Source organism: Panthera pardus, unplaced genomic scaffold (assembly GCF_024362965.1).
Source record: "Panthera pardus isolate Hobbes unplaced genomic scaffold, ASM2436296v1 HiC_scaffold_13, whole genome shotgun sequence".
NCBI lineage: Eukaryota > Metazoa > Chordata > Mammalia > Carnivora > Felidae > Panthera > Panthera pardus.
In genome coordinates, this window is record NW_026526688.1 from 14982496 (window position 1) to 14995458 (window position 12963).

Consider the following 12963-nt stretch of genomic DNA (forward strand, 5'->3'; position numbering starts at 1 on the left):
GTCCAGTTGACACATAACATTAACCATCACAAAAATATATGAAACAGATGGAACGAATAGAAAAGTAGATTTAAACCCAAATACATCGGTAATTACATTACCCATATATGGACTATGTATTGTAGTGAAAGGAGATCCACAGTGGCCCAGAACTCCCTTCCTAACTTGACCACTTCCAAGGAGGCCTCCATCTGTTGGAGGAGCATCCATTCATGCTAGAGAAGCCTCCAGCCCCACTTCTCTCCCATAGGGGTGAGATTCCGTATGAATCTTGCTCCTTAAAGTCCCTTCTGGAATGTGCTGCTGGATGAGATAGGCTTTCTCAACACATGAAAGCAATGCTTCAGCTCCAGCACCTTTTTTTTTTTTTTTTGAGAGAGAGAAAGAAGCAAGGGTGAGTGGGGGAGGAGCAGAGGGAGAGGGAGAGAGGGAGAATCCCAATCAGACTCCACACTGTCAGCGAGACGCCCGATGTGGGGCTCGAACTCACGAACCGTGAGATCATAACCTGAGCCGAAATCAAGTCGGGTGCTTGACCGACTGAGCCGCCCAGGTGCCCCCTCCAGCACCTTGTTTTAACTAGTGTGACTGTGCCCTGTTCCCTGTTTCTAATGGGAGGGAAAACTAACAGGACTGGTTTTCAAATATGTTGTGCCTTGGAAGCATCAGACAATAGCAGCGACCTCTGTTCATTCATTTGAGCTCCCTCTGCTGTTCCAGCAACATAGATCATTAAAAAAAAAAAAAACAAAACAACAACAACAACAACAACAACAACAAAAGAAACCCACAATAACAAAAAAATCATACCACACACACACACACACACACACACGTAAAACCTAAGAACTCTTACGAAGAGGAGAGGGACAGAAAATGATTTGGGGATTGCTATGGTCTGAATGTGCCTTCCCCTCACATTCAGATGTTTAGATCCTAACCCCCAAGGTGATGATGTGTGGAGTGAGCAGGTCATGCTGGCAGGTGAACTGTGTCCTCACGATGGGATTAGCGCCTTTATAAAAAAGGCCCAAGAGAGACCCTTCACCCTTTCCACCATGTGAAGACATAGAGGCTTTCTCTGTCACCAGACACCCAGTCTGCCAGGACCATGATCTTGGACTTCCAGACTCCAGAACTATGAGAAGTAAATATCTGTTGTCTATAAGCCCCTCAGCCTATGGTATTTTTTTTTTTTATAGCCATCTGGACAGCGAAGGAATGGTAAGGAATATCCCTTAGATTTAGATTTAAAAAAAAATTTTTTTTAATGTTTATTTATTTTTGAGACAGAGAGAGACAGAGCATGAACGGGGGAGGGTCAGAGAGAGGGAGACACAGAATCTGAAACAGGCTCCAGGCTCTGAGCTGTCAGCGCAGAGCCCGACGTGGGGCTCGAACTCACGGACCTCGAGATCATGACCTGAGCCGAAGTCGGCTGCTTAACCGACCGAGCCACCCAGGCCCCCCTAGACTTAGATTTTAAAAAGAAGCAATCTTCATGTGAAAGACTAAACAAGAAGTACGGGATGTGCTTTTTAAAAATAGCTACTTTTTTCTTCCACTATTTCTTCCTTCTCATCATAACCAAACATCATGTGAGCAGCAATCAATATTGCCAATGTGATCATCGTAATTCATGGCTTGGGGTTATTTATTCTTCAACAAATATTACTGGAATTCCCATCATGCACGTGGTGCTGGCTGCTGAGGCTACAGCAGTGAGGAAGAGAGTTGTTTTTATAATGGCCTTTTATCTTATAAATCTTCAAGTCTTTGTTCTTAATACCTCCCACTGTCATACCCATTCCCTGCCTAATATAGAAAATCATTAATGAATATTAATGTCATTTGCTCTGGGTTTCGTTTTAAAAATAAGGCCCTCTAAAAGTCTTGTCTCCATGTGATCTTCAAACCCATCGTTATGGTCAGTAGTGAGAGCAGCTTAAGAGCACGGATTTGGGCAGAGGGCTTGAACTTTATGTGCCTCAGTTTCCCCACAGTATCATTGTGATGATGATAAGAATATCACTACTTCAAATAGGACTGTTGGAAATAATAAGTGAGTTCATACATGTGAAGTGCTTAGGAATAGTGCCTGACATATAGAAAACACAAAATAGATGCGAGCCATTAGTTTCGTTTGTAGACGAAGTAACTGAGCACCTACCATGGGTTTGCTCTCCCTCTAAGCAAACAGAGAAACAAAGATTGTATACTTTGCTCATACCTTGTTGTTTCCAGACCGTAGGAGTGCTAACAATACTGACTCCATCTTTGGCCCGCCATCTTGTTCATGTCTGTGAGATGATGTCCCCCATTAATGCGTGCCCTGACGGGAATTCGGGAATTTGAGGATGTGGGAAGGCTTGTTCCGAACTTCCCTGAAGTTGTTTCGATAATAACTTTAGATCACTTGAGAGTAGAAATAACTAGTAGAGATAACTCTACTTTAGAGTAGAGATAACAGTTTCTTCCCACTCCCTCTGGTGCATAGATGGCGCCATGAGGTCTGTTAAGTATTAGACCCTTTGTCCTCCCGCAGTGACCTCTGCTCATCCCCTCGCTCTATAAAGTCTGTGGACTAAGGTCCAGACTTTGCAGACAAGGGCTGTGCAGTTCTGGATTGTCGCACACCTGATCCCTGCCCCACTCGCCATCAGTAAGTTACCCTGAATAAAACTGTGTAAACTGTATGAAGTCACCTGCTTCATTTTTTTGGTCTCAAAGTGCCTTTTCAGTTTGGGCGATACTTTACTGCTGTCTCCCTTCTACCTTAAAACACTCTACCCCTTTCTCATTCTTTTCACCAGCAAACTGTTTGAAAGACAAGCCTTCCCATCGCTGCCGTCTCTGTCTCCTCACTGTTGGCCACGCCCGAATTCTCTGCCCTGTGGATCCTGACTCTGGTTCTCTTCAGGACTTGTATTTCTGAGTCACTAATATCCCCAACGTTCACTGCAAAGTTCCCATGGAGCTTCTCCTTCTTGAAGTCTTGGAGGCATTTGGCCCTTGATGTGTATTGATTGTTCTTGCTTTTCTGACCCTGTGTTTCAGAGTTCTCCAATCTTTTTTGTCCTTTTCCCTGTCTCTCTTGCTCTTTGTTGACCTCCAGGTACAAAGATCTGTACCCAACTTCAAAGTTCTGTACCCAACTAACTTCTCTTCTTCTTTCTCTGCAAGGCATGGGGGCGGGGAACCCGGCCGGAACTGGGCCGCCTTGGATGCACCACCCTCCCAGCACCAACTAGGAAGTGTAGCAAATCTTGTTATTTAGGAGTTTTTCTAGAGCTTCATCCCTAGCCTCCCTTCCCCTCCCAGAGGCTGGCAGGTGGGGCCAAAAGTTCCAGCTCTCTAATGGCTTGGTCCTTCTGGTGATCAGCCCCACCTGAGCCTGTGTAGGGGCTCTACCCTAAGTCCCCTCAGTAGCACAAGCTCAGATGTGGTCAAAAGGGGCCCATCACGAGTCAAAAAAGACATCCCTGTCACTCAGGAAATTCCAAGGGTTTCAGGAGCTCTGTGCCAGGAACCAGGGACAAAGGCCAAATATATTTCCTATTACACCACATCTATAGGGCCAGACTGCCTGGATTGAACCCAGGCAGGGTCATTTGTGAGCCGTGTGATTTGGATGCATTAAGTAATCTCCATGTACTCCTGTTTCTTCGTCTGTTCAATGGTGATAATAAAAGAACCTACCTAATAGGTTCGTTGTGAGGTTTAAATGAATTAACAAAAGCACTTAGAACGGTAGCTGATGCCCAGTAAGCAATCTGAAAATATTTAACCACTCTTCACTCCCAGGCTCACCCGATGGTAACTCTTCTGTTATCTGCAGATTAAATTTCAAACAGCATTCAAGGCTACCTCTTTTGTAAACACATCAAATCTGTATTATTCACAGTACATAGTTTTAATAAGTGTTAGACGGCGGTGAGTTTGGTTAGATGTGTCTTTTATTCTAAATGGGGACCTTGGGGAGTGTTGGCTGTGTGTGTGTGTGTGTGTGTGTGTACAAGTGCATGAGTGACATTTCGAGAACTCTACTCCCCGGAGTGCAAATATTTAGAAAAAGAACATTTAGGCTTTGAGTTATAACTATTGGATAAGTTTCAAACCGCTGCCCTTGATAAGAATGAAGACAAAAAAATCACTCCAAATCAGAAGTTGAGGAGTAATTTTTTGGTTAAGATATTTTTTTAAATTATTGAGGCACCTGGGTGGCTCAGTCGGGTAAGCATCTGACTTCAGCTCAGGTCACGATCTCACCGTTTGTGAGTTTGAGCCCTGGGTCGGGCTCTGTGCTCACAGCTCGGAGCCTGAAGCCTGCTTTGGATACTGTGTCTTCCTCTCTCTCGGCCCCTTTCCCACTCATGCTCTGTCTCGCAATAATAAATAACTGTTAAAAAAATTAAAATTATGGCAGAATGTCAGTTATTTCCATTATAATATGTTAATTCAAATCCAGATACTATAGGGTAGGTTCACTGTGTGGCCCTATAACCTTTGAATTCAAGGGTGCATGTGCCCTGATTCCTCTCAGGGTATTACACAATTTTCGTTGAAACAGGGATGAAACTGGTTGATTCACTACATGGATCATGAAATGAGAGCATGTAATAAATTCACAGACAAATCCATACAGGAAAAGTCGGTTTGCAAATCCAACTCATACACCCAAGTATTTTTCCTTTGCAGCTATTTTTGGGTGTATCTAAGAAGGCTCATAGAATCTTTATTTTTTTTAAGTTTATTTATATATTTTGAGAGAGAGAGAGAGCACAAGTGGGGTAGGGGCAGAGAGAGAGAGAGAGAGAATCTCAATCAGGCTCTGCACTGTCAGCACAGAGCCCCATGTGGGGCTCGAACCCACAAAACCATGAGATCATAACCTGAGCCGAAACTAAGAGTTGGACATTCAACCGACTGAGCCACCCAGGTGCCCCGAGGACTCATAGAATCTTTAAGAATCTGCTTGGAATTCACTCCTTCGGCCGAAAGAGTCTTATGCTCCCCCCAGGACCCACTTTACGTCACACCTACGATGCATCTTGTCCAAAAACTTTAGTTAGCACTACCCCACTATTCCTACTGGCTTGTCATCATAATCACCCAATGACTTTTGGGGGGAGCAGACGTCTCAGGCCATATTTGTCGAAATTCCCATTAGGCAGATTTGGGGTAGGATCCCGCAAACTACAATTGTGTAAGTTTCCTCGGGATTATGCTTATCAGACAGAATTAGAAGCCAGTGGTCTATCTCAGTGACCTGTTACTTGATATAAGCGCAGTAGATGAGGTTTGGAAATATCCAGGCTCCCTGAGACCCGCCCCCCAGCCATCCCTTTTCTGAGAGCTTTCCCGCTATCCACAAGGGGTGGGTCCTGACAGGGCCCGACTTTCTCCCATGCCACCGTGATTTGATCAAGGGAAGTCATCTGGCATCAACTGGGCCAGACTTTTTTTTTTCTCCCACCTTATTTCAATTGAGAGACACGGTCTGGCACAGAGGAGCTGCGGGACACAGAGGAGCGTCATACCGAAGGTCCACATGCCGGCCGCCAGGTCCCTGGGGTACCCTAGTTCCCCCCTTTCCTCGGGCCCACTGTGTCCATTCAACTTGTTGAACTCTGCAGGACTCTCTGTTGGTTTCCTAGGACTGCCGTGATGAACGACCGCCCAACGGGGGGCTTCGGACGATGCGAATCTATTCTCTGCCAGTTCTGCCATCCAGAAGTGGAAAATCAGGTGTCAGTCAGGTTCGTGCCTTCTGCAGGCTCTGAGGGAGAAACCATCCCTGCGTCTCCTCGCTCCTGGTGGCTGCTGGTAGGCGATCCTTGGTGTTTCCTCGTGTGTCCGTGCGTCCCTCCAAGGTCTGCCTCTTCTCTGTGTCTCTGTGTCCTCTCCTCTTCCTTTTCGGACACCGGTCACTGGATGTAGGGCCCACCCTAAATCCAGGAGGATTGCATCTCAAGATTTAAAAAAAAATTTTTTTTTTAACGTTTATTTATTTTTGAGACAGAGAGAGACAGAGCATGAACAGGGGAGGGGCAGAGAGAGAGGGAGACACAGAATCTGAAGCAGGCTCCAGGCTCTGTGCTGTCAGTACAGAGCCCGACGCGGGGCTCGAACCCACGGACCGTGAGATCATGACCTGAGCCAAAGTCGGACGCTTAACCGACCAAGCCACTCAGGCGCCCCATCATCTCAAGATTTTTAACCAATGTTACCTGCAAAGACCCTATTTCCAATTAAGGTTGCATGCTGAGGTTGTGGGTGCACCTAAAGCTGGGGGGCGGGGGACGCTCTTCGACTCACAACACACACATTTGCTAAGAAACCAAAGACAAAATGCTCACAGTCACAAAGAAGAGAAGACCTCTCTTCCTCGGAGCTGACATCAGGGCCACAGAGAAGGTCCGGAGTCAGTTTAGGTCACATGACCTCTCCTGGACCAGTCACTGGGGCAAGGGAGGTGGGTGTTCTGATTGGCCAGCCCGGGCCACTCACTTGCCTGCACTGGAGAAAAGGGGTCCATGTGACTGATAGCCTCTCACTCCAGTGCAGTCCAGGCGCTCAGAACGGAAGGAAAGGTCCCAACAGGGGGTCCATCTGCTGTGTTCCTCTAGCAACTCAGCATCACTGCTGTTCTTTCTGGCTGCACATCTGAAACAAAAATAAACACTGAAATCAACACTTCCAGAGTTCATAAAATCGATCGCCGGGGATCTGCCAATGCCGTCTCTGTACAGGGCGTTAGCAAGTGTTAGAGTCCCCACTGCCTGTGAGTGAAAGATTAAAATGATCAGGTAGGTGACCTTAGTTCTCCAATTTCAGTATTATTTTGTTCCTAGAAACAGCTGTCTCTGTCCAAAGAAATGATAGTTATTCACGTTTACGTGGCCCTTGGCACATTTATGTATATTATCAAAATTAAGCACAGTAACTCTGGGAGGGAGGCGTGGATTATTATCTCCATCTTAAAGATCTGGAAAACTGAGGGAGAGAACACTGAAGCGATTTGCCTGAGGTCACGTGATCAGTTAGCAGCAGCATCAGAATTAGAATCCGGGTGCACGTGATTCCTGATCTAGGGGTTTCTGCACTTGTTGTGACGGCCCATGTCGGGTATTCCCCCTTAACGCTAGGACAGCACTGGGACGAACCTCCCACCTTCCCTTCAACCAGCCTCTCCAGGACACATAATTACTTTTCTGCCGGGACGCTCTCTATTGCAAACATCTGAGCTCACAAATTTTTTCTTCCTCAGGGGCATAGATTTTCATGCGAAAGAAATGTAAAACTCAGAGGTTTTGGAGAGCTCAACCTGCGCTCTCTCCTGGGAAAATGGAAAAATGGAGAGCTTTGATATTTTCTTTTCTCCTTGTGATAAGAACAACAACAAAATGAAGAATGGCCCTTCCTCCTCTGGAAGTTTGAGAACCCAGGCTTGAGGGTGACGGGCTTCAATCATGACAGGAGGGATCTGTCAGGAATCCGAACAGCATCTGCGTGTCGACTGGGCACATTCATGGTGTATGGCATCAGGTAATAATGTCAAATTTTTCACAACATGATCACTTCCCTGTGTTCGTTCTTTTTTTTTTTTTTAATTTTTTTTTAACGTTTATTTATTATTGAGAGACAAGAGAGACACAGAGCGTGAGCAGGGGAGGGGTAGACAGAAGGGAAGACACAGAATCTGAAGTAGGTTCCAGGCTCCGAGCTGTCAGCAAAGAGCCCGACGTGGGGCTCGAACTCACGAAACATGAGATCATGACCTGAGTCGAAGTCAGTCACCTAACCAACTGAGCCACCCAGGCACCACCCCCCCCAGTGTTCGTTCTAATGCAGGTTTTCCTCAGACCCAGGCGACAGTGACAGAAACCAAATGGCATTTCTTCACTGCCTTTGAAACAGCCGGAAATCCAGCCCTCCCCATCATCCCAGACCTCCTGACCAGTTGAGGGAGAACACAGGAGAAAGGTTTGTATGATGGTTAGTTTTATGTGTCACCTTGGCTAGGCCATGGTATCCAGATATTCGTTTAAACACCAGTCTAGATGGTGCTGTGTGGGTATTTTTAGATCGTATCAACATTTAATTCAGTAGATTTTGAGTAAAGTACATTAATCTCCATGATGTGGTGGGCCTCGTCCAATCAGTTGAAGGCTTTAAGAGTAAACAGACTGAGGTCCTGTGAAGAAGAAGGAATTCTGCCAGCCGACTACCTCTGGACTTGAACTGCAACATCAACTCTACTCTGGGTCCCCAGACTGCTAGCCTACCCTGCAGGCTTTGGACTTGCCAGCCTCCCACAATTGGGTGGATCAATTCCTTGAAACAAATCTCTTTGTATATATCTCCATGCACATCCCATTGGTTCTGTGTCTCTGGAGAGCCTGACGAACGCAGTGAGCCCTGGGCGGCCTCGGTGTCCTACCGCAGGCATTTGCACGTGCTCTTCCGGCTGTGACGTGACAGCTACCCAACCCCGTTTCTTGTGGCTGCTTTTGTTTCCCCTGCCGTCCCATATGTGTGCAGCCTGCAGGCTGGTCCTGCGGGATGGACAGATCATTCTCACATGTGCTGCTGTTCTCTCTCGTGTCTCTCTGTCCCCTGCTCTGACACGCTCCACACCTGGGCCCGCCTCCCTTGTCCCCAACACCATCAAGCTGTGTGTGCTGACTTACCCGGGGCTGTAAGGGACATTGATGTCACAGCTCCTGCAGGATTCCCGTCTCCTCTTCCAGGGCTTTGGGACACATTTCTAAGGGAAACCATTGTGTCTAATTACTTTCACAGGTATCATAAAGCTCTTATTATTGGAAAAATGACTACATTTTTATGTTCAAATAAATTCTCTAAGACACAGATATAAAGGCTCCATAGTGTAAATTCTCCCCATCGAGTTATTTCCTGAACTCCTGAACAGACTTTCAGTCATGTGCCTTAGTTTTAATTTTTGACATTCTAATCCCGATGTCAAATTCAACATCATTTGCAAATTTAAGCATTGAATCCTCTATCAGCAGCCCAGGGATGTTCACATTTAATTAAAAACGACTGGGGAAGACATTTTTTTAAATAACTTATTAGTCTATTATTAGTCACTTGAACATATGGGGACTCTAGCCTTTAGGAATTAAATGACTTTTATCTTCATCTTTTCTGAAAAATCCACAAATTTTCATTAGCTCTTCTTGGTATTTGAACTACTTTCCTTTGGGGAATGGGGGCAGGGGCAACATTCTATTCTTTTACTACTCTACTGGAAAGCTTATCCTTGACAATGACCCCAGAGACCAGTGGGAAATGCAGAAGGAGCTTCTTCCGCAGACGACATAGTCACTATCGTCTTGATCTCCCCTCCCTGTGTCCTAAAATTCGATTAAAATGATACACAATATAGGCGCGCCTGCGTGGCTCAGTCGGTTAAGCGTCCAACTTCAGCTCAGGTCATGATCTCAGGGCTCATGGGTTCAAGCCCCGTGTTAGGCTCTGAGCTGTCAGCACAGAGAAGAGCCTGCTTCTGATTCTGTGCCTCCCTCGCTCTCTGCCCCTCCCCCGCTCCCGCTCTGTCTCTGTCTCTCAAAAAGAAATAAACATAAAAAAATGATACACAATATGTTTCTTAAAAGAACAAATCCATAACTGAGCTGGAAAAGAAGAAAGGGCGTTACCCATGAATCAATTTTTAGGGGGGATTCTGGAATATTGAAAGCAAACAGCATCAGATTTATGAAGAAGGCAGAGGCAGGCTCCACTCAACACAGAGGGGTGAGAGGACCATTAGCGAAGAAGCCATTCTCCAGAGGGAGCCCCAGAGAAACTCCAAGTTTAGGATACACTGTAGCAAAGGCGGACATTAGCCTAAAGACTGCTTGCAGGGTAGAAAGACTGTTGGCAGACTGTCCCGCCTCCTCTTTGTCGCTTAACACATATAAGCCTCCTGCACATCACCAGGAAGAGGATAAAAATGGAGCAGAAATATATGCAAAGGATACTAATAGCCAAAAGAAATACAAATGGCCTTCAACTTCAAGTACATGAAGGGGTGCTCAAAGTCGCTGGGGTGGGGGGGGGTCTGGTAAATGCAGATGAGAATGACAACAACACAGCATACTTTACTCATCTAAAAGCTGACACTATTCTGCTTATGTGAGCGCATGGGTGAACGGGCTCTGAATTCTGTCGGAAGGAAGACTTTGAAGGTCTGGTTTATCAGCATCTAGCAAAATGTCCCATCACCCGTGGCCTCTGGTACAGCAACTCTTCTTCCAGGATTCTCCTACAGAAATGTTGACACACGTGGGAAGATGTACTATGAGAATATACCAGGCAGCATCATTTGCAATGTCTGATGATTAGAAACAGTCAGTAGGGGGGGCGCCTGGGTGGCGCAGTCGGTTAAGCGTCCGACTTCAGCCAGGTCACGATCTCGCGGTCCGTGAGTTCGAGCCCCGCGTCGGGCTCTGGGCTGATGGCTCGGAGCCTGGAGCCTGTTTCCGATTCTGTGTCTCCCTCTCTCTCTGCCCCTCCCCCGTTCATGCTCTGTCTCTCTCTGTCCCAAAAATAAATAAAAAATGTTGAAAAAAAAATTTAAAAAAAAAAAAAAAAGAAACAGTCAGTAGGGGAGTGGATAGATTGTGGTTTCTTCATGCTCTGAAATACTGTGCTTACCAGAACTGACATGGAAACATCCTTAAGACATATTGTTAAATAAAACATTAAAGGGGCGCCTGGGTGGCTCAGTCGAGTAAGCGTCCGACTTTGGCTCAGGTCATGATCTCGTGGGTTGTGGGATCGAGCCCCGCATCGGGCTCCACGCTGACAGTGCAGAGCCTGCTTGGGGTTCTCTCTCTCTCCCTCTCTCTGCCCCTGCCCTGATTGTGCTCTCTCTCTCTTTCTCAAAATAAACATTTAAAAAAAAAAAAAAAAAAAAAAAGGCAAGCAAGCAAGCTTTCCACAAGTCCTCAGCTTCTATCTTTTTGCCCAGAACCGAGCCCCCCTCTGCAAACGAGTCTGGGCTACAATACAGGTCTCCACTCTAAACACCCCCAGGGTTCTGTTGGGAAGGAAGAGAGGGAAACAAACACGAGGCGAGGGGGTGCACAAACGTGTCTCCTGCGGAAAGAAAATATTAAGTGTGTCCCCAGGGAGAGTGTTATCTCTGGGGAAGGGGGTACATTTCCCTCTTATTTGACATACTTCTTTTGTTGTTGATTTTAAAATAATTCCGAACATATGGAAAACTTTCAAGAATAGTAGAAGAAACTTTCCTGAACCATTGGAGAATAAGTTGCTGATATAATGCTCTGTCATCCCTGAATGTTTTAGTTTGTAATTCTTAAAAACAAGGACACTCTCCTCCCTAAGCGAAACGAACACCATCAAAATCAGGACATTAACAATGAAATTCTTCTTACCATTTAATCCACAGATCTCAAAAGGCATTCTTTTCTTTAGGGCAATATATTGAGTTCCCGTTGATGATTTTCCTCGATGTCAGCTACTTGGGAGTAAACATGGATTGTTTTGATTAAAACTGTGTCCCTCGAAGGGCTCGAGCACACGATGGTGAGAGTCTTTCGGCAACAGGCTGGAACTCAAGAGCAGAGGTTGAACAGGTGCACGGTGTCTGATCTCAGCACTCTGTGGACGAGCGCTCGGGCCGCGGTGGCTGGGACTCATGTGGATCTAGACTCCAAGGGGACTCAAGTCCCCCACCCCCCACTCAGTTGCTTTCCCATTTTAGAGAGTAAGCATGAGAGTGGCCTTGCCAACCGGGACATAGTGTCTGCTTGGGCATCGGGCAGTCTGAGGTTTAGGTGGCAGCTGTTGAGGGAGTTAGATGCCTGGAGCGCCTGTCGCCAGCACCTGTTGGCCTGGCAGGAAGTCCTATTTGGGCACAGCCCCTCCTGCTGGGAGAGGGAGGCTCTGTTCTCACTCGGAGTGTTGCCGGGCAACCTCAGTCTTCAGGGTCAGACCCTCCTGTTTGTCTTTCCACAAAGTATATAAACAAGTCATAAATAAAATACACTGAAGTAAAATTTAGATTGTTGAAGTAACAGAAAATAAGATTTTTTTTGTTGCCTCCCTCCTTTCGTCACTGCCCCCAGATATTACTGATTTGAGATAACTTTTTGATGATGTGTGTACATGGTCCCTAAACGAAAGGAAACAGGGATAAATATAGATGTCCCATAAGCTGATGCTTTGATGATGTGCCACAAATTAGGAGTCGCCTGGGTGGAGCATAGGGATTTTATAAGCTGTATGTAAATAATGCCTAAATACAGCTATTCTTATGGTCTGAGTTGAATACCTCCACCAAATTCTTTCCTTGTTAACTCACTTAGGGCTGTGTTTGATCACTTCTCCTCTAGTATATTTAAATCTATTCTCTAGACCTGTGTGTCCAATATGGTAGCCAGCAGCCACGTGTGGTTACACAAATTAAAATTACAACGAACTGATTTAAATGAAGAATTAGGTTCTCCGTCACCCTAGCCACACTTTCAAGCGCTCCACAGCCACACATGGCTAGTGGCTGCCTTATTGGATAACGCGCACATAGAACACGTCCATCGTTGCAGAAAGTTATATTGGACGATGCTATTGACCTTCGCCAGGAAACAAAATGTGGGATTGTCTGATGTCCAAATCTTATCAAAAGCCGGTTTAGAAGACGCAGTGTTTATTGGAGATTGGTGGAAGACTGCCCGTTCCGATGGTTTCTTTGAGTTTTAGCCTTGAATCAAGCAAGACCAGCTACAGCGTTTTTGGATCACAGCATCTTGGCTGTCTATAGAACTGCTTTCATTGAGCCACATTTCGGGGTTTTGTCCAAGAACTCATTAAGAAATAACCTCGTGAATATTGCTGGGCCAGAAAATAAAGACTTGCTGGAATCTAATGGGGATCTGTCAAAAGGATATGGGTGCCAATTTGGTGGGGTGT

The 12963-nt window shown here is 45.9% G+C and overlaps 1 long non-coding RNA gene across 1 annotated transcript; it reads right to left on the minus strand.

Annotated features, from left to right (window-relative positions):
- Positions 1-6046: 6046 nt before the first annotated feature.
- LOC109250972 (uncharacterized) lies at positions 6047-11801 on the minus strand. The gene is made up of 3 exons (XR_008421466.1): positions 11430-11801; positions 8694-8770; positions 6047-6782 (listed from the first exon to the last, which is right to left on the minus strand). It is a non-coding gene; the product is annotated as an uncharacterized LOC109250972 (long non-coding RNA).
- Positions 11802-12963: the final 1162 nt, after the last annotated feature.